Here is a 22,391-nt window from a genome sequence, read left to right as displayed (position 1 = left end):
GGGAATTAAGTACCAAGCCCAGGTTCTTGGTTTTCTTAAAGCTTCCACATCATTATCTTATTCAGTCATCTGGGAATGAGGGACAGCAGGTAATGTGAGCTTCTGCATGGGTCAGAAAGGCGACTTTCCCAGCATCACACAATCAAAAAAAAAAAAAAAAAAAAAAAAGGCAGAGTGATGGCTAGATGGCTAAAAGTCAGAGATGTAGAGATGTGACTGACTCCCCAGTCTGTGCTTCTACATATCACCATATCACATGTACTCTGTGTATAAACACTGCTACACTGTAACTGCCATCACAATACTTGTGTCTCTTTTTAATTATTTGTAGAAGTACAGGTGTGCTGTATAGAACTAAAAGAAGTAGCCCAGGGCAGCCCCGGTGGCGCTGGGGTTTGGCGCCGCCTGCAGCCTGGGGTGTCATCCTGGAGACCTGGGATGGAGTCCCACATCGGGCTCCCTGCAAGGAGCCTGCTTCTTCCTCTCCCTCTGCCTGTGTCTCTGCCTCTCTCTCTGTATGTCTATGAATAAATAAATAAAATCTTTAAAAAAAAAAAAAAGAAGTAGCCCAGGTTTAAGTCAACTACTGGTGTGTTCCAAGGCAATGACTATAGCATTTTGTCCCCACCACACAGTGAAACAAGAGTTCAGCAATGTAGATACTAGGTCTACACCCCCAAACTGGATAATGAATAACAGTTTATATTGGCTACAACTTAAACAAATTAATAAGGACTGAAAGGTTGCTAGAATCCAGGCTTCAGTAAGTCTAACATTTTTTTCAAAGACAAGATAGGGTAGTTGTTAGTCACAGTCTCTAGATTCAGACTTCCTGGATCTAATCCTTTCATCTATTCACTGGTTCAGATATTGCTTAGGGGGTGGAGAGGTGCAGTATTTAAAGTCTGCAAGTCTCTATTTTCTCGTCTGTAAAGTAGGGATACTAATGTCGCCTACCTTGTGTAGTTATCTTCACTTTCTCTTGACTCCTATAGCTTATAACTACAGTTCACTTGAAATGTCTCATATTTAGTCTTCATTGTTGATCAAAATATTATGTATGGCTCCATCATATTTATTCTATTCTTCGCTTTGCTTTTTTTATTGTGGTAAAATACACATACAATTTACCATTTTCACCATTTTTAAAAAATTTTTATTTATTTATGATAGTCACAGAGAGAGAGAGAGAGAGAGGCAGAGACACAGGCAGAGGGAGAAGCAGGCTCCACGCACCGGGAGCCCAACGTGGGATTCGATCCCGGGTCTCCAGGATCGCGCCCTGGGCCAAAGGCAGGCGCCAAACCGCTGTACCACCCAGAAATCCCATTTTCACCATTTTTAAGTGCACAGTTCACTGGTTATTAAATCCATTCACATGTGCAACAATCACTACCATCCATTCCATAACTTTTTTCATCTTTTAAAACTGAAACCCTATGGAACAATAATTCTCCTTTACCCCCTCCCCAACCAGTCTATGTCAGCCACCATTATACTATGTACATTGTGATTTTGACTACTCTAAGTACCTCATGAAAGGGCAATCACACAGTATTTGTCTTTTCGTGACTGACTTATTCACTTAACATCATGTCTTCAAGGTTCATCCGTGTTGTTGCGTACATCACAATTTCCTTCCTTTTTAAAAGCTGGAATCATATTCCATTGTATATACATACATCCATTCATTTTGTTTACCCATTCATCTGTCAATGGACTTGAGTTGCTACTGTGAATAATGCTGTGATGATCATGAATGTACAAATATCTCTTCAATATCCTGCTTTCAATTATTTTGGTTATATATCCAGAAGTGGGAATGCTGGATCATATAGCAATTCCATTTTTAATTTTTTGAGGAAAACGTACTGTTTTCTGCAGCAGCTGTACCATTTTACATTCCCACCAACAATTCACAAAGGTTCCAATTTCTCCACATACTTGCCAACATCTGTTTTCTGTTTGTTTTGATAATAGTCATCCCAGTGAGTGTGAGATAGTATCTTGTTTTTTACATTTCTGTAATGATAGTGATGTTGAGCATCTTTTCTTGTGCTATTGGCCATTCATACAAAGAAATATTTATTGAAATCCTTTGCCCATTTTAAATTCTGGTTGTTTACTTTATGTTGCTGAGCTTCAGCAGTTCTGTATATAATCTGGATATTAATCCCTTATCAGATATATGATTTATAAGTATTTTCTCCCATTCTGTGGTTTGCCTTTTAATAGTGCTGGATATGGATAGTGTCTTATAGTTTTTAATTTTTATAAAGTCCAGTTGGTCTACTTTTTCTTTTTCTATCTGGGCCTTTAACATCATATCTAAGAAATCATTGCCAAATCCAATGTTATAAAGCTTTTGTCCTACGTTTTCTTGTTTTGGGTCTTATATTTAGGTCCTTATCCACTCTGAGTTAATTTTTTATATGGTATAAGGTAGGCATGCAATTTCATTCTTTTGCACATGGATATTTAGTTTTCCAAGTACCAATCATTAACATGACTGTTCTTCCCTCACTGATTGGTTTTAGCACCATTGTCAAAAAATATTTGACCGTATGTAAGAGTTTATTTCTTGGCTCTCTATTCTATTCCATTGGTCTATATGTCTGTCTTTATGCTAATGCAGCACTATTTTGATTGCTGTAGTTTTGCAATAAGTTTTGAAATCAGGAAGTATGAGCTCTCCGGTTTTGTTCTTCTCTATCAAGATTGTTTTGGCTATTTGGGATCCCTTGAGATTCCCTATGAATTTTAAGATGAGTTTTTCTATTTCAGCAAAAAAAAATGTCATTGGGATTTTGATAGGAATTGTATTGAATCTATAGATTGCTTTGTGTAATGTTGACATTCTAATATTATCTTCCAATCTATGAACATGAAATGTGTTTTTATTTACATCTTTTATTTCTGTCAGTAATGTTTTGTAGATTTCGTTATACAAGTATTTTACCCCTTTGGTTAAGTTAATTCCTGAGTGTTTTCTTCTCTCTGAAGCTATTATAAATGGAGTTGGTTTTATAATTTTCTTTTTCAGATTATTCATTGTGTATAGAAATATAACTGATTTGGGCAAGGTGAGTTTGTGTCATTCTACTTTGCTGAATTCATTTGTTAGTTCTAATAGCTTTAGGGGTTTCTACATATAAAATTATAGGTCTGCAAATAAAGATAATTTTACTCTTCTCTTTCCAATTTGGATGTTTTTTATTTATTTTATTTGTGTAATTGCTCTAGCTAGAAATTCTAGTACTATGTTGAATAGAAGTGATAAAAATGGGAATTCTTGCTTTGTTCCCAATCTTGGAAGACATGCTTTTAGTCTTTCACCATTGAGTATGATATTCACTACGGGTTTTTCATATATGGCTTTTATTATATGGAGGTAGTTTCCTTCTATTCCTTATTTGTTGAGTGTTTATCATGAAAGGGTAGTGAATTTTGTCAAATGATTTTTCTGTAGTAAGATGATGCTGTGGGTTTTTTTCCCTTCATTCTGTTGATATGGTGAATTACGTTATCGGTTTATAGATGTTGAATCATTCTTGCATTCCAGGAATAAATCTCATGTGGTCATGGTATATCACCTATTTAATATGCTGCTAAATTCTGTTTACTAGTATTTTGTTGAAAATTTTTACTAGTATTTTGCTTGAAATATTTTGTACGAATGGTCTGTAGTTTTCTTTTTTGTAGTATCTGGCTTTGGTACCAGGCCAATGCTGGCTTCATAGAATGAGTTAACAAATTGTTCCTTCCTCTTTAAATTCGAGAAAAGTTTGAGGAGGGTTGGTGTTAATTCTTTAAATATTTGGTAGAGTTCACCAGTGAAGCTCAGATCCATGGCTGTCTTTGTTGGGAGATTTCTAATTACTGATTCAATATCCTTACTAGTTATAGGTCTATTCAGATTTGCTATTTCTTTGTGTCTTGGTGGGTTTTGCATTTCTAGGAATTTGCCCCTTCAACTAGGTCATCATACAATTGTTCATTATACTCTCTTATATTCATTTTTATATCTGTAGAATCAGTAAAAATGTCCCACTTTCATTTCTGATTTTAGTAATTTGAGTCTTTTTTTTTGTACATATAGCTGAAGATTTGCCAATTTTGTTGGCCTTTTCAAAGAACCAACTTTTTGTTTTACTGATTTTCTCTGTTATTTTCTATTTTCTATTTTGTTTATCTCTACTCTAATGTTTATCATTTCCTCCTTCTACCAGCTTTGGGTTTAGTTTGTTCTTCTTTTCCTAGTTCCTTAAGTTATAAAGTTAGGTTGTTGATTTGAGATCTTTGTTTTTTAATTCAAGTGTTAAAGCTATAAATTTCCCCCTTGGCACTGCTTTTGCTGTGTCACATAAGTTTTGGTATGTTGTGTTTTTGTTTTCATTCTATCCCTAAGTATTATTTAATTACCCTTTTCTTCTTTTAACCATTGGTTATTTGAAAATGTGTTACTTCCAAGTTTTGTGAATTTTCCAGGTTTATTTTTATTACGATTTCCAACTTCATCTTGTGATCAGATACACTTTCTGTATCTATCTTTGTAAATCTATTGAGATTTAATTGATGGCCTAACATAATACCTATCCTAGAAAATGTCCATGTACATCAGAGAAGAATGTGTACTCTATTTTTGCTATGTAGCATTCTGTGCATAGCTGTTAGATTTAGTTGGTTTATTATGTTTTTAAGTCCTCTATTTCCTTACTTTTCATCTGTCTGATTGCTATATCTACTATTGAGTAGAATATTGAAATCACCAACTATTATTATAAAACTGTCTATTTCTCCCATCAGTTCTGTCAGTTTTTGCTTCAGACATTTCTACAGTCTGTCATTAAGTGTTTAATGTTTATATTTGTTATAGCCTCTTGCTGTATTGAATCTTTTATTAACATACTGTGTTTTGTCTCTTGTAATCTTTTTTTATTTAAAGTCTATTTTGCCTGATATCAGTATAGCAACCTCTACTCTCTTTTGCTTACTATTTGCAGGGAATCTCTTTTTTCACCGTTTCACTTTCAATTTTTTTATGTCTTTGGATCTTTTATAGTCAGCATATAGTTGGATCATGTATTTTTATCCATTTTGCCCACTTTTGTCTTTTGATTAGAGAGTTTAATTTATTTATATTTAAGTAGTTAGTGATAGGTACCTTCATTTGTTGTTTTCATTTTCTATATACCTTAAAGCTTTTTTTGTCCCTCATTCCCTGCATTTGTCTTGTATCTAGTTGATTTTTTATAGTGAAATGTTTAAATTCCTTTCTCATTTCCTCTTGCATATATTCTATAGCTGTTTTCCTTGTAGTTACCATGGGGATTACTTTTAACATCTTAAAGTTGTAAAACTCTCATTTAATTTTAGAACTGTTTAACTTCAATAATACAAAAACTCTGCTCCTTTACCACTCTGTCTCTAATCCGTTCCATTGTTGATGTCCCAAAATTACATCTTTATGCATCATGTGCCTAAAAACATAAACCAATAATTCCCTTTTTTTAAGATTTTATTATTTTATTCATGAGTGACAGAGAGAGAGAGAGAGAGAGAGAGAGGCAGAGACACAGGCAGAGGGAGAAACAGGCTCCATGCAGGGAGCCTGATGTGGGACTCAATCCTGGGTCTCTAGGATCAGGCCCTGGGCTGAAGGCGGTGCTAAACCTCTGAGCCACCTGGGCTGTCCCCCAATAATTCTTCTAGATGTATTAGCCTCTTAAATTATGTAGAAAACAAGATTAGGAGTTACAAAGTACAGTAATCCTGGCTTTTACATTAATAATTGTTCTTATGCTTTAAATTTATTAGTCTCTTAAATCATGTAGAAAACCAAAAGCTGTTATAAACTGTTGCTACAATAATAGTATTTTTTATAATCATGCATATATTTACCTTTTTTGAGATCTTTATTTCTCCATATAACTTCAAGCTACTGTAGAGCATCCTTTCACTTCAGTTTATAGAACCTCCTTTTTTCAGGGCAACTCTAATTGTCACAAACTCCCTCAACTTCCTTTATCTGGGGATGTCTTTAATTTCTCCCTCACTTTTGAAGAGTAGTTTTACCAGATATAGGAATTTTGGTCCACAGTTTCTTTTTCCTTTTAGCACTCTGCCTATACTATTTCACTGTCTTCTGGTCTCCAAAGATTCTAATGAGAAATCTGCTAATAATCTTATTGTGGATACCTTGTATGTGACAATGTTTCTTGCTGTTTTCTGCTTTTGCTTTTGAAAGTCTGATTATAATGTGGGTTTCTTTAAGTTCATCTTACCTAGAGTCCATTGAGCTTCTTGGATGTTAGTATCTTTCATCAAATTTAGGAAATTTTCAGCCATTATTTCTCTAAATATTCTGTCCCTTTCTCTCTCTCTTCTCTTTTTGAGACTTCCATGATACATACAATGATGCAACCATGATGTTGGTCCACTCAATGGTGTCCCACAGGTCTTTAAGGTTCTTTTCACTTTTCATCAACCTTTTTTCTTTCTGTTCCTCAGACTTAGTAATTTCCATCGTCCTATCTTCAAATTCACTGATTCTGACTTTTGCCTGCTCAAATTTGCCTTTGAATTCCTCTAGTAAATTTTTCATTTTACTTATTGCACATTTCAGCTCCAGAATTCTTTTTGGTTTCTTTTTATGCTTTCTATCTGTTCATTAATATTTCCATTTTGTTCAGACATTATTTTCTTGATTTCCTACATACCTTCTAATTCCTTGAGCACTTCTAAGATAGTTGTTTAAAGTCTTTGTCTAGAATATCTGCCATTCAGTCCTTCAGGGACATTTTCTGTTGATATATTTTTTCCTTTGTATGGACCATACTTTCCAGTCTGTTTGTATGCCTTGTGATTTTTTACTGTTGAACATTAGACATTTGAATCTAATAATGTGGAAAATCTGGAAATAGATTCTCCCCTGTCTCCTGGGGTTTGCTAGGTTTCTTTATTGTTTTTCTTTTCGTTTCGTTGTTGTTGTTGTGTTGTTGTTGTTGTTGTAGGCTGTCTCTATGCCGAGAATCAGCCTGAAGTGTAAACTTAAGGTTTCCTCAAGTCTTTCAACTTTCCCTGGGCATATGCAGTCACTTTCTAATTTTTCCTGTATATGCAATTTTTTAAAATTTCCTACTCTTTAATATCAGGCTTCCAAAAGGAAAAAAGCAAAAAATTAAAGGGGAAGAGAAAATGACTAGCCCTTTAAATCCTCCTGGAACTCACTTCAGCCACAGGAGGGCTTGCAACAATGGGGGGAAGGAGAGGAGTGCAAAAAAATGGCTGCTAGCCTCTTTGTCTGAACCTCTGTGATCAGCAGCAGCAATTAACAATCAGAGCACAGATCCCAGATATTTGGAGAACAGGGTTGTTTTTGTTGACCCTGACTCCCATGAGCTGTGTGCAAGATGCTCTAGGAACACATGCACAGCTGCCTGCCATGTGGCTAGGGGTGAGTGATGGGTAGCTGCTACTGTGCTAAAAGCTGAAATTGATCTAAATTAACCTTAATTTACCAACCAAGTCCTGCTCTCAAAGTTCCAAGGCTGCAACAGGCTCCAGAGTTCCAAAAATGGTTACATCAGACAGATTCTAATGTGTGCAATCATTGTCTAAATGAGGAGACAGATTAATGGTGCTTCCTACTCAGCCATATTGAGTCCTCTCCCATGTTTATTCTTTGATTATCTCCTTGATAAATTATAAGCTGGGAGGGTGACAGACATCGTCCATCTTATTACCATTTGACCTATCAGAATAGCACCTGGCACATACTAGATGCTTGCTCAGTGTATTACCTATCTGTTGTTCAGTAACAAATCACCCCAAAAATTGCTTGCTGAAAAGAAAAATAATAACTGATTGCTTTTCACAGTTTCTATGAGTCAGAAATTCAGGAACAGGTCATCTGGTTCTGGCTCAAGATCTCTTGAAAGGTTACAATGGTGTTGACCAGGATCACAGGGATTTGAAGTTTCCTAGGGCTGGAGGATCCACTTAGGACATGGCTCACTCACCTGGTGGGCAAGTTAGCACTGGCTCCTGGTAGAGGTCTCACTGCTTCCCATTTGGGCATTCCCAGAGGGCTGATCAAGTATTAACCTAGCAGAATTCTGGCTCCCTCCAAAGAGAGCAATCCAAAGACCAAGGCAGAAGTTGCACTGTCTTGTATGATGTAGTTTCAGAAGTTATTCAGAGAATAACTTTATCCAGTCTACGAGGCTGGCTATTATAGTAAATAGATCATTGGTTTTGGTTGAGTGTCTTCTCTTTCACTAGTTTATACGTACTTTGAAAGCAAAACTATCAAAACTTCCTTGTAGGATCTGGCACAATGCTTTGTATCTAGTAAGTGCTCAGATCTTTAAAGTATTCACAATTAATAGGAAGATATTTGCCAGTATATAATTATCAATGTTTTCATAATTAGCCAAATTATGACTTAATTTTTAGGTTTTCATTAGAGAATTATTTTACTCAGATGGATAATGTTAAAAAAAATAGAATTCCCATCTTCAAAATTCTTTGAATAATCCAGGAGTTTTGATGGACACCATCAGGTACAAGTTGCAGAGCTACTTTGTGATTTTCTTATTTAAATGTAATGTCTTCATGTTTGAGGTTTTCCTTTGCTTTTGTTGGCATAAACTGTTTCTAGACCACCAGTACCCCTAAAGACCAAAATTAATTGCTAGTTTTATATGTCTAAATGATAGGGATGCCAGACTGTTTCAGAATAAAACACATCTAAATTTAATAAAGTTCAAAGGAAGAAAATGTTTATTTATGGATTAAAGTATATAGTGATCTGTTGCTTGTAGTTATTGAAATAGTGACAGCTCTTCTTAGCAGGAGTAGGGAGGGTGAGCAGGGAAGAACATGGGAGAAAGCCCTTCTCCGATGCTGAGAGTATATCAACAATCCAGAGAGACAAATAAAAGGCCCTGGGTCTTTTGACACCAGTTGAGAACACAGATGATATACAACTGAAGTCTGAAGTAGGGAGGGGGAGGCTCTGGTAAGATGGTGGAGGTTTTGTTCTGTCAACTCATCACACATTTGCACAGGGATGTTTCACATGTCTTTAGAACAGAGCATACGTTGTCCCTTTGGGGCACAGCTTTGCTGGATGTTGAAGTCCGATGGTATCATCAAGCATTCCCAGAGTTGTTGGAATGGAAAGTACAGAAAATCTAAAATATAAGGCCACCAAAGAGACTTATTTCCATGTCTTTTATGGCAATCACATCCCTGTGCATGCATTGCTTTTTTAAAAACACATCATTGGGTACCATGTTTGCTGGAGCAGAAAGAATGGTTATTGTAATTGAGCAGAATTCCTAAACTATTCTCTAAAGTTTTTCATCATTTCCAAAGACTTAAGAGCATCTTAACAATACTTTCCCCATTGCAAAATAGATCAATATATAATTACACTTATTTTACAGTAAGGCACTTGATTATTACATTCCTCATTTTGTTCAATGTAAATTTGTGCTAATTCTAGGATTTATGATTATTGCACAATGATTTCATAATTTAACATTGGGCTACATAATTTCTATTAACTGACTTTCAACTTTATCCAAACTCTATGTTAGCTTTCTTTGAAATGAATTGCAGTTTACATTTGGTGAAAAAAAAAAAAAAAAACATTATATTTGGAGTCAGAAAGCCCATGTTCCAATCCCAATTTTGCTGCATATTTCCCATGTGATCATGAATATATCACTTAACTTCCCAGAGTTTCCTCTCAGTTCCATCATATGTAAAGCAAGGGTAATCTTATTGCTGTTTGTATTCCATAGATTTCTGTGAAAATCAAAAGTCATTGATGTATATAAAAGCTCCTTATAACCTATGTTTTTGCAAGAGCAAGATATGTTAATATTTTTATCTTACACATAAGATATACAAGCAAATGCATCCATTAACATCCAGTGTGTCCTCTGTTTCACATTCTACCACCACCACTACCACATGTCCCCAGAAAGCTAAGTCATCATGTTAAGTGATCTATTATAATGCCTTGATTTTATAGATAGAAATTGCTCATGGGTCAAATTGTGTGACTTTCATATAGATGGTAGACTACTGATGCCCCTTCAAAGCCTTGGTCATAATACATAACTAACAATTTGAGAGGACAGGAATAATTTTCTCACAGATCCAATTTTAATCCTAAATGGCATGAAATGAGACTATTTTCTAGCCAGCCTCCTACTTTCTCCATGTTTAAATAATTTGATCAGCATTTAGATGGATTAGAAACATGTTTTTACTAATGTGAACATGAAATGGTTTCAAGAAAAAAAATTGGACCTGACATCTAATTACCATCTAAAAGAATAACTCAGTAAAAATGATGGTGAAAACAAAAATACAACTTAGGCCAAACCGTCTTCATTGTTCAAATTAAAGATACTGAATAACTACACCCTAGAAGCTAGTTTAGTTCCTTTGAGATATATTATGTAGCTAATTCACAGTGTAGACAGGCAGGAGTACTCAAGATCAACCAGTCCACAGGAATCATGGCACAGTTCTTCCATGCTCAGGACAGCCAACTGGTAATAACTGCCATTTGACATTATCCAGGCCCATTCATCTGTTCCATGATCTATGGCATGGAACAACAGGTTTTAACAGATCCAAAGCTGCTATATCAGGAAAATGTGGCCCCAACCCAGTTCCACACTGGGGTGAGAATCGCTTTCCTAACAAGAAAGTATTCAGCTGGTGCTCCTTAGCCTTCACAAGGAAATGTCAACTTTGCCACCTGTGTGTCTGGTGTGTGATGAATTAGGATGTCCCTTCAATTAGCAACAGAGGCTCTGCCCTCTAGGCACTTGCCAAAGAATACAGGTTTGAAATCTCTACTCAGTGCTGCTAAAAGCGCATGGAAAAAATATTTCAGAAAGGGATTGCTCAAAGTCCCTTAAATAGAAATATACACAATACATTCCTTTTGGAATTTGGTACCAAGAAAAAGTCTATTTCACCTGATGAATTACCACGTTTTATTTTGTCAGGAAAATAGAACTATAAAGCAAATCTATGCCTTGGCGTAGGTGTATTTAGAGCTACATTTACTATTAAATTATAAAAACTTCATCTACAATTTTTATGCCATCCCCTCTTCTTACTCTATGGTGTTTAATTTTCATTCAGATATTCCTAGGACATGTAAATGTACACACTAACACACCTATCATCATTATCATTATCATCATCACCATCATCCATGTAAGCAATTTGGGGAAGTAGATAAAATATCAATATAAATAAATTAATCTTACAAATTTAAACTTTTACCACACGTGTTATAGCAAATCCTGAAAACATAAGAACAATATATACATTGTTTGGGTCAAAATTATCCTCAGTGTCTTCTAAAAACAAACCTCTACCCCTAAGTTGACTTATTCATAACTCATTACTAGCGAATCATCTCGGGAGTAACCATATCCAAGAAGCTTTTCAATTCCCCAAAGCCGGAGTTGGAGCCTCTGTCCTATTGCCAGTGCAGTTTGTCATGACCCAACCATAGTCTTTGCTGTGACTTGTGAACTTCCTGAGATCAGATCCCCAGCACCTACCAAAGGGCCTAACATATAATAATGACATTAAAAAATGTTTATGGAATAAATATGAAAATACTTACACCACTTCTCTTAATATTTTAAGAAGCAACTTTGCAAAGAAAATAATAGAGGCCAAATATTTTGTTTTTAGACTTAAATTGTAGTAAAGTATACACTGAAATAAATGAGGTCTTATATGTCATTCTCTTATTTATTTGAAAAAGGAAAATTGGCATGATTCTAAGTAGTATACTCAAAATATTTTTAATTGATGCTATTATTATACACAACTGCATTAGTAAAAAACATAAGGTAAGAGCATGTATACTCTTGGCCAAATGTAGTATAAACTCCAATGCAGAATTATCCAAGTGATCTTCATCAGAAAATCAGAAGAATTTCCGATCATTAAGAAAGCACATATAAGGGGTACCTGGGTGGCTCAGTCATTTAAGCGTCTGCCTTTGGCTCAGGTCATGATCTGGGTGGGGGTCCTGGGATCAAGCACCCTATCAGGCTCCCTGCTCAGCAGGGAATCTGCTTCTCCCTCTGCCCCTCCCCTTCTCATGTTCCCCCTCTCTCTCTCTCCTAAAAATAAATAAAATCTTAAAACTAATAAAGCACATACATGGAGCAGAAAGGCTTTGGGAGAAAAGAGGTTAATAAAATGAGAAGATGAGATACTAAGATTCATTTATTTTCCCAAACTTTTTATATTACATAGTTATAGTAGCCAAGACATGGAAACAAACTATAGGTTCACTGATGAACAAATGGAGAAAGAAAATGTGGTATATATACAGAATGGAATATTATTCAGCCTTTAAAAAGGAAATCCTGCCATTTGTGACATGAATGAACCTATAGGACACTACATTAACTGAAATAAGCAAGACACAAATAGTACATGATACCACTTTTTATGGAAACTACAATAGCGAAAATCATAGAAGCAGACAGTATAATGGTGGTTATAAGGGCCCAAAGAGAGGGGAAAATGAGGAGATATTAGTGAAAAGATACAAACTTTCAGTCATGCTAGATGAAGTTCTAGAAATCTATCTACAGCATAGTACCAATAATTAACAATGTATTATATAATTTAAAATTTGCTAAGGAGGTAGAAAAACTATTAATCACAATATTAATAGTAACAATAAATAAAGAGGGCAGGAAGAAACTTTCAGAAGTGATGAGTATATTTATAGCATAGATCATGGTGATGATTTCATGGATGTATATTTATCTCTAAACTCATCTAGTTGTAAAAAAAAAAAATAAAAACTACCTTCACCAGACAGAAATATATAAATACACAGACATCAAAGCACACCTTCTTGTTTCTTCCTGTTTATGAAAGTTCATGTTGCCATTTTTCTCACAACTATAATATTCCATTAGTTCTCATCCACATATAAGAGAAATAGAAGAGATGAAGTTTTTTCTAAAAGATTTTATTTATTTATTCATGAAAGACACAGAGAGAGAAAGGCAGAGACATAGGCAGACAGAGAAGCAGGCTCCCTGTGGGGAGCCGAATGCAGGACTTGATTCCAGGACCCCGGGGATCACGACCTGAGCCAAAGGCAGACGCTCAACTGCTGAACCACCCAGGCATCCCTAGATGAAGATTTTTCCGCCATCTTAGCTACTGCTTCATTATCGATGTGTCTATCAGATGTGCTCACCTCAACTGAGAAATGAGAGGGGACTGGAATCTGTCCTATCTGCTAAGGGACAAGAGTCAGAGCTCAGGGACAGAGAACATCACTTAACAAGAGAGAAGGAAGCAGTGACAGGAACTGGATGAGCATAAAGCCCATAGGCAGCATATCCAAAAGTCTCCCAGAGTAGCACACTGCAGAGCATGCCAAGGTCTACCTTCATATATCTTGTATAAATATGCACCGCATTTTATACAGTAGAAATATCTACTCAATGTGCTGAGGAGAGAGCACCTTTCATGTGACAGCTGTAGCTGAACTGAGTTCATGTAAATACCTAGAAGCTGAGGAGATGTGATGGGAAAATTAAGTCAAATAAATGGCAGGAAATTGTCCTCATTTTGAACTCATCTCTGAAATAAATAGGAAACACACCACTCCCCTCACACATTCCAACTCTGAACATGTTGCCTTTTCTTCTTTCTCTCTCACTGTATCTGTTTGCTTCCTTTCTGCCCCTCTCACACACCATCACCACCACTGTCAACACCACATAATACACAATTTGCAAAAAGAACTGCTTATTTTCTTCATTTCCATTCTTTTTTTATTTCCATGGAGTGTTCTATCAAATTGCCAGCAAGATTTCCTTCATTCCCCATAGGAAGAAAATGAAAACTCATGCAAGCTTGGAGAGAAACAGGAGTGGACCATAGGGTATGTATGTGTGTGTGTGCGTGTGCACACACACACGCAGGCACATTCATATACTGTGTGCACATGGGCATGTATGTATTTGTGTGTGGATATATGTGTGTGTGTAAACATGTGAATATATGTGTGTGCACATGTAGGGTGGGGCATAATCAGAAGGGAGAGAGAAAAAGAGGAATCAAGAGAGCAAGGCTGCCTATATTCCTAAGGAATTGTTGATGATAATGGAATCAACTCCTGCAGTAACCCATCCACCCACTACCAACAACAAAAACAAATTAGAATACAATTAGGGATGGAGGAATGCCCTTTTATCTAAAAAAGAGGGAAGCATAAAACAAAAAGTAAGCAAGCTAAGAAAAATAGACCTCTATCTCAATTTTTTTTTTACCAAATCCAAAATGCACTGCCTATAACATTGGCCATTTACAATGGCAATTAACATCAATCCTAGGGTCTAATTAACCTCAATCAACAAGTCTAAGTAGGTTAATTAAATAGGATTTGGCAAAGCATGAAGCACAAAAATACAGCTGTCTCATTTAAATATGATTTACTAAGGAAAATCACCATTTACCAAAGTTTTTCAATTTCTTTTGGGGCAGCAAAACATGTTTAGAGGGTGGGGTAAGGTAGAGATGTCATTCAGAGAACATCCCCTGGTCTATCTCTTTTCAGATTTTTTTGGTGCTAGCCAGTAGCACATAATTCAAATACTACCTCCAGGTTATCTGCATTTATCTCAATCTAATCTCCTTTGGAAATATAGACTCATCCTTTTGTTGTTTATTTTGTGTCTGTCCTATCCACCCCCACTCTCTTATATTATAAATTCCTTTAGAGCACCAAGCCTATTTGATTTATCCTTGTCTCTTTAAAATCATCAAGCAAAGTGCTTTGTGAGTAGTAAGTGCCCAATTAATTGTTCTTTTAATTGAATTTTCATCAAAATGCACTTTTTTTCTCACCATATCCCCAATATAATTTGAATTCCTGGACTTTAGGATAAAAGTCCAGATTCTGTGTGGGAGGATGGTGTTCCAAGCTATATTGCCTCTGTGGTCCTTTGTGCCTCATTTCACTTCCTCACATTCATTCTACCTTTGTCATTTACCATGGGATCAAAGAGGCCACTTGAGTCAAAGGTGGCATAAAGACTCTACAGGCTCTAATTTCAAAAGGACTCATTAGTACTCACATTAGGAATTCCATGAACAGAGGCCACAACTATGACCTTTACAAGGTCAAATGGGCCAACTCTTACTCTACATTGATTCTCGTCAACTAGATGAATACATGTCTTTTTTATTGTATTAGGAGCATTTCTGCCTTCTTAATCTCAAATCCAAGTAAGGCCCATCTGACAGTTGACACTCGGAAAGTGAAGGTGAGATCCTTCCTGAGTCTGAGGTCTGAGGTTACAGAATCTAGATCAGAGGGGATCCCAGTCAGTCATTTCAACCTTCTCATTTCATGGATGTCAAACTACCAAGTGGCCAGGCCACACCACCAGGACACTGACCCCAGCCTAATGCTCACTCTTTGCTCCCTGCTGCTTCTCTGGTTGGTGGGAAGCTGCTGTCACTCCCATCAGGAAGGAGAGCACAGTGTCACTCAGGCTTGCCTCAGCTCCACAGGAGACACAACTATGGAATCCCACTGAATTATGAAATATTCATCAGGGATTTGATGTTGTCAGCACCGACACTAGAGAAGGAGAGTACTATAGTATGGATTGCCCGTTCAGGGCCAGTAACTGTTGTGCTGGGCACTTAACAACCCACTTAATCTTGATAAAAACTCAAAAACATCATTTTAACTCTTATTTTCAGGTTTGAAAACTGACGCTCAATTTTTTTTTTCCAAGCCCAGATCTTAAAATACTATATGTTTAACACCAGTGGAGCTAGAAACTCATGCAAGTTAGGTTGAGAATGTTGTACACAGTCTTGTCTAACACTTTGTCTAACTCATAAGAAGCCAGTTATCCCTGACAAAATAGATGCTCTCTCTCCAATTTCTTATCATCCACTGTTTGTTAAACACCTTTACTTACTTTCTTGTTTGTTTTGAACCCTGTCTAAAACTGTTCTTATTATATGGCTCTTAAAATTGTTCCTTCTCTTAACTCCCCAGTGCCTGTTTAAGGCAGCTTCATTCTGTGGTCCCTCAGGCTAGAAACTCAGAGTAATTCATAACTGGCTGCAGCTTCACCTGTGACTCTGCCCATCTTGCCTTCTGCAAGAGCATTCTACATTCCTACAGCCACTGTCCTTGTTAAGATCCCTCCTCCCTGGGTTAAGCATCTCCTCCCCCAAATCTTGTCTATTTATTGAGACCAAGTTATTCATCTTAAAGACTGCTTTCAACCTAAATATTACATTCTAGGATAGCGTAATCCAACAACAGTTTCTATGATGATGGAAATGTTCTATATCTCTTCTGTCCAATATGGTAGCTACTGGCCATATATAGTTATTGAGCACTTGAAGTGTGGCTGATGTGACTGAGGAACTGAGCTTTTTGCTATTTTATCTTATTTTATTTTAATGGACTTAAATTCAGGCAACCACATGTAGCTAGTTGCACCATATTGGAAAGTGCAGTTCTATCTAGGCAAAGTGATCAATCCATTCACTGTCTCTGGAATATGACTTGCTATTTTCCTCTCTTCACATATCCATAAGAGAAGGAACAGTGCCTTTTTTATTCACCGCTGCATCCCCAGTGCCTAGATAAAGGCTTCACATGTGGTAGGTTCCTAAAGATCAACTTTCAATGAAGAAATTTGTCTCTTCCACCTAACTATCTCTTCATTATTGTAAAAGTTGTGCTAATGTTTACATTTTTCAAAACACCAATAGCATGTGGTATTGTGTACCTCATTTAGCATATAAAATACAGTATAATTATATTGTTAAATGTATTCTGATATGCTTTGCTTTTGATTTTTCAAGTTTATTGAGAGCAGAGACCAAGTCATATAACCGTTGAATCCCACAGCACCAAACACTGGACACCACATGTAGCTAGTGCACAGTCACTATTGGTTCAATAGACAGTTTCCCTAGCTCCTTTATGCCACTGAAATCTCAGGGCACTGGCATATCACATTCCCTCTAACTGAGGCTCTGGCTCATCCTAAGAGGTACGCTTGACCATACTTTGTCCTGACATCCAAGAAAACAGCAGAATCTCACAAAACTTATGTTTCTTCTCTCATTAATTATGTGACCTAACTATATTTTCTTATACAGAGAATCAAAATAATCATAATTGTCATATCGAATCCCCCAAGCTATTTTGATTTAATATATGTGAGTATTTTATAAAATATAAAACGCCATGCAAATACAAAATATTTAAGTCAACACTTAGCTGAGGCATTGAGATTTTAGGCAAATTACTGGGGTAAAATACTAGGCCAGGGTGACTGGGTGACAGGCACTAAGGGGGGCACTTGATGGGATGAGCACTGGTGTTATACTATATGTTTGCAAATAGAGCTTCAATAAAAAATATATGTAAAATAAAATACTTATATCCTTAAAAAAATAAAATAAAATACTAGGCCATTTTTTCAACAAATATTTATTGAGCAAAATCACTCTGCTAGATACTGAGAAATCAGTAATAAATAAGAGCCACATGGTTCTATACTTAAAGAGTATCATTGTAGTGCTAGAGACAATTTTAAACAAGAAACATAACAAATCATGTAATATTGTGACATGAAGGGAAATGCAAGGTGTTATATGCGTGTATGAGTATAGGAGGAATTAACTAGGTAAAGCTGGGCAAGGAAGAGCATTTCAAGCAGATAGGACAGCATGTGCAAAGACCCTGGAGGGTGAAGAAGCAATGAAAGACCACAGTAGCTAGAAAGCATAAGTCAGGAATAGTGGGAACAGGGGCACCCATCGGTACCAGGAGGAAATGAGAGATAAGGCTGGAGAGATAGGTAGGGGCCATCAGTTTGAGCCTGTAGGATGGTGGTTTTTATCCCAAAAGCATTGGAAAATCACTGGAGCATTTTTAAAAGGTACATAATATGAAATGATTTGTATTTCTTTAAAGATTTTTTTATTTATTCTGAGAGACAGAGAGAGAAAGAGAGGCAGAGACATAGGCAGAAGGAGAAGCAGGTTCCCTGAGGGGAGCCAGATGTGGGACTCCCAGGACCCCAGGATCATGCCCTGAGCCAAAGACAGACACTCAACCGCTGAGCCACCCAGGCATCCCTGATTTGCATTTCTGAAAGATTCCTCTGGGAGCACTGCAGAGAATGAACTGGACTACTGCAAGAGTAAACACAGGGAGAATATTGTGAGCAAAAACAAAAAGTTCATGCGGTAAACTAGGCTAGAGGTGGTCTCAACAGAAGTGATCTTAATTCAAACTATGGTGTTAGCAGAGAAAAATTAAATCCATAAACGTACAGATGCAAGAGATTTGTAAAAGAGTAAAACCTCAAGACTCCTTGATTGATCCTCTATGAATGAATGTGAAAAAGTAATAGTAACCATAAGAAAGCACTGTAACATAACACCTACCATCAAGAGTAGTAGTAAAGAGCTGACAGTTGAGCCCATGCAGCCTGGCCCGAGGGTCTATTGGAGTAAACTTCAACACCTCACAGCTACTCATAACAGGAACTTTCTACTTCCCAGCTCTAGGCACTAAGACAGGAATGCTGTATGGAGTGGGCCTGGATATAAGAGAGCCACAAGTTTGTTTTTGGAGATTTTGAAGATGCAGTCCCTGTGAGATGTTCAAGTCATCAGACATACCAGTCTGGAGCACAGAAGGAAATTCTGGGGTGGAGATACAGAGAGTTGTTTATAGATAGGTGGTAACTGAAGCCATGAGTTTAGATCAGACACCAGCAAACTACAGCCCTACAAGCCATAGTTCTTGTAAATAAATATTTATTGGAATACAGCCAAGATCATTTGTTCACCTAACATCTGTAGCTTTTTTCTTACTACAATGGCAGAGTTGAGTATCAGCAACAGACAATTTACCATCCATGCAGCCTAAAATATTTATTACTTAGCCATCTATAGAAAAGTTAGCCAACACAAGTTTAAATGACATCACCTGGGGAAAGACAGTATAATGTGAAAAGAGAATTTGACCACCATGTTGGGGCTCTAAAGCTGAGGAAAAAATCAAGGCATGATGATGGCAAGATTGACTGATACTCTGTTGAATCAGAAGAGTTTGATTCTTAAGCATAAAACTGACTTAATTATCTTACAATTAGAACAAACTGGGATGCCTGGGTGGCTCAGCGGTTGGGCATCTGCCTTTGGCTCAGGGCATGACCCTGAGGTCTGGTGATCAAGTCCCACATCGGGGTACCTGCGAGGAGCCTGCTGCTCCCTCTGCCTATGTCTCTGCCTCTCTCTCTCTCTCTGTCTCTCATGAATAAATAAATAAATAAAATCTTAAAAAAAAAACAATTAGAACAAACTTCTTCATTTTTACATGGTCATTAACTCAACACCAGATTTAAAAATTCTCCCCCTTTGTAATCAATGTAAGATATTCAGCTTCAGTGGAATGCAAATATTGAATTTTACTTAGAGATTTTGACATCATAATTATTAGCTTATAATTATCCCTAGTAATAAGAAGTATCTAGCTGTTAGTGCTTCCTCTGTACTTGCCTTGTCCTGAGGGCTTACAATTATTTGAGTCTTACAATAACCTCATGTCTCATGCATTGTCATCTTCCTTACTGGGTAAATAAGGAATCAGAGGCACAGAGAAGTCAAGTGAGTTACCTGAAGTTGAACAGTATTTAGTAAAAGAGCAAGAAGTCAAGCTCAGTCCCCTATACTATACTTCCTCTCTGGCAAATAAATAGGAATATTTTACATATTCAATTAAATTTAAATTATACCTGTATTTGTATTAGATTTTACACTTCTCAGAATACTTGTAATTTGAACTTCACACAGTTTTACGAAGGTAGACTAGAGCAATTTTATTATTCCCTCTCTATGATCACACATGGAGTTTTAGATGGAAAACTAAGGCACAGGAAGATCAGTTATCCCGACTTAAGTTCATGAGGTTGTCAGTGGCATAGCCCAGACCAGAAGTGGAGTCTCATTCCTTTCTCTCAGCCTTTTTTCCTCAGGGGAAAATAATAATGCTCCATAACCCCAAACTAACATAATGTTTCTGCACTTTCAATTTTGATCCCAAGAGCCATAAAGTATACTGCTCAACTTCCCCAAGATTTTCCAGGAAAAAACAGTCGGATTTTTCAGATCAATTGACACCAGCCAACCCAAAAGGCAGGGAAGATATTTTTTTTAAATGGCTAACTAGCAGTTAGTTTAAATATCTTAACTTAATATTCTATTTTTACAAAATATTTTTACTTCTCAATATATAAGATATTTGCTAAGGGTTGTTTCCCTTGATTATACTAAAATATATTTTCAAATGACAATTTCCAAATAAGGTATCTTTAATAAAGCTACAGTGACATTTTCGTTTTGTTAGTAATTACTTTCCTGTGTTTTACCTTTGTGGGCAAGAGCTAAATGCTATATATATTTTTTATATATATTATATATGTATATATTATCTCCAGAGGCAATCTACTAAGCTATTCCTTTTTATGTTTACCAAAACACTGCCAGAGTAGAAAGATATCTTCTCAGAATAATTCTAAGTTTCTGAAAATCTGTCAAAGCCCTCTAGACAGTCCTGGCCTCACCTTACAGGATGCTCAATACGGCATTGTTGTTACCTGTACATTCTACATACCAAGAAGAAACAAAACATGTTTTATAACCATCAAAATCAGATGAATGTTCTCAAACATTTGGATTTAAAGTTTAAGACAGAGGTTGTCTTTCTGACATGTAAGAATGGTGCATAAGGTATAGAAGCTTATTCCTCATCTTCTGCAAATTCTGTGAAAATGAAAATTTTAAATGAGAAAGATAATACTCAAAATCAAGCAGGAGAGGGGACGTTAGTGGATGAAAAATCTTGACAAATTTTATATGGCAGCCTGTACAGAAGAGCAAAACCTGCCTTTGCAAAGCAGCCAAAGCCACAACCTAAAGGGCACATAGTTAGCCACACCATTTGGAAATAAGTTACCTTGTTCAACAGAGCCTCAAGGAGATGCAGGTATTGGAAAAGCAGTATTAAGGCTTCATCCTCCACCCTCTGCCCAGGACACATATACCCAAGCGCCTCCCCAATTCACCCCACCACACTTGAGCAGGAAAATGGAGGATTTTTTCCTCCTGAAAAAGCTAAATGAGGGAAACCTGGGATCTGGAAGCATGAGCCTTAATAGAGAGCAGAAGTGCATCATGGGCTACAGGAGTATTCATTCAAACATGCACACAGCATGATCAGACCCTTGGCCCCTGACAAAGGCAGCCCTCTAGTTGCCGGAAATTTCAGCAGAAATTGAATAGCTATAGAGAAAAGGCCTCTGAATCTGATCCGTTAAATTCATCCAATGAAAAATCCAGCTCCCTACTAGTTACCCAAAGTGAAGCCTCCCAGCTGGCAATCCTACCCAAGTTCACAGATGTGTAAAAAAAAAAAAAAAAAAGCCCAAAAGAGGAAGAGAATAAAGACAAATGAGGCAAATAGAGAGAATGCAGCTGAAAGATACTTTAAAAACACGAACATCCTCAGAGAAATACAGAGCATTATATTACATCAATGAAATGTCATCAAGACGTTACAGTAAATGAAAAATCAGAAAACAAAAATTCTTGAAAAGTAAAATTATAAAAGGCATACAAACCTAACAGTTAAGTGGAAATGGAAGAAGTCAATTAGATACAGAACAGAAAGGGAACATCAAATAAACCTTTATTGTGTATCTCCCTGTCCTAGATATTGTTCCAGGTAGGAGGAATATGAAATAAACAAAAGTTCTGCCCTCATACAACTTATATTCTCACAAAGAAATAAAATATGTGAGAAAAGAATAATATTTGAATCCCAGTGACCAAACTTCCAAAAAAATATGAATTTCAGAAAGAGTAAATGGAAAGAAACAACAATAACAACAACAAAAAAAAGAGATGGAATAAAATTTTCAGAGAAACAGTACAGGAAAGTTTCCAAAATTAAAGGATATAGGTCTCCAGATTAAAGGAGCTAACAAATGTCCAGCATAACAGGTCAGAAAACCAAATATGGAGATTCCCTGAAAGCTTCTAGATCTAAGCAATGGATTACATTTAAAGTAAAAGAATCAGAATTCTCAATAGAAATAATGAGCAATAGAGAAATAATGAGAAATAATTAGGGTTAATGCCTAAAATATCTTGGAGAAAATTATTTTTAGCCTAGATACCTATAAACAAATTATCAAGTTTATATGATAACAAAATAAAGATATACTCATATGGTTGAGGACTCAAAAATATTA

The 22,391-nt window shown here is 36.4% G+C and overlaps 1 long non-coding RNA gene across 5 annotated transcripts in view; it reads right to left on the bottom strand.

Moving 5' to 3' along the window:
• The window catches only part of LOC140633163 (uncharacterized), a 241,411-nt gene that overhangs the window by 91,013 nt on the left and 128,007 nt on the right, over positions 1–22,391 (bottom strand). For 3 of the 5 annotated variants that reach the window (XR_012030769.1, XR_012030775.1, XR_012030766.1), the window contains one exon: positions 8,757–9,197. The exons of the other annotated variants lie outside the window; for them this stretch is intronic. This is a non-coding gene — a long non-coding RNA (uncharacterized lncRNA). Of the gene's footprint in view, positions 1–8,756; positions 9,198–22,391 lie in introns of those variants that run through there. 5 annotated transcript variants of the gene reach the window in all.

This window comes from Canis lupus, chromosome 5 (genome assembly GCF_048164855.1).
Source record: "Canis lupus baileyi chromosome 5, mCanLup2.hap1, whole genome shotgun sequence".
NCBI classification, from domain to species: Eukaryota; Metazoa; Chordata; class Mammalia; order Carnivora; family Canidae; genus Canis; species Canis lupus.
The sequence above is the reverse complement of the archived record's forward strand: the minus strand, read 5'-3'. Positions and strand labels throughout refer to the sequence as shown.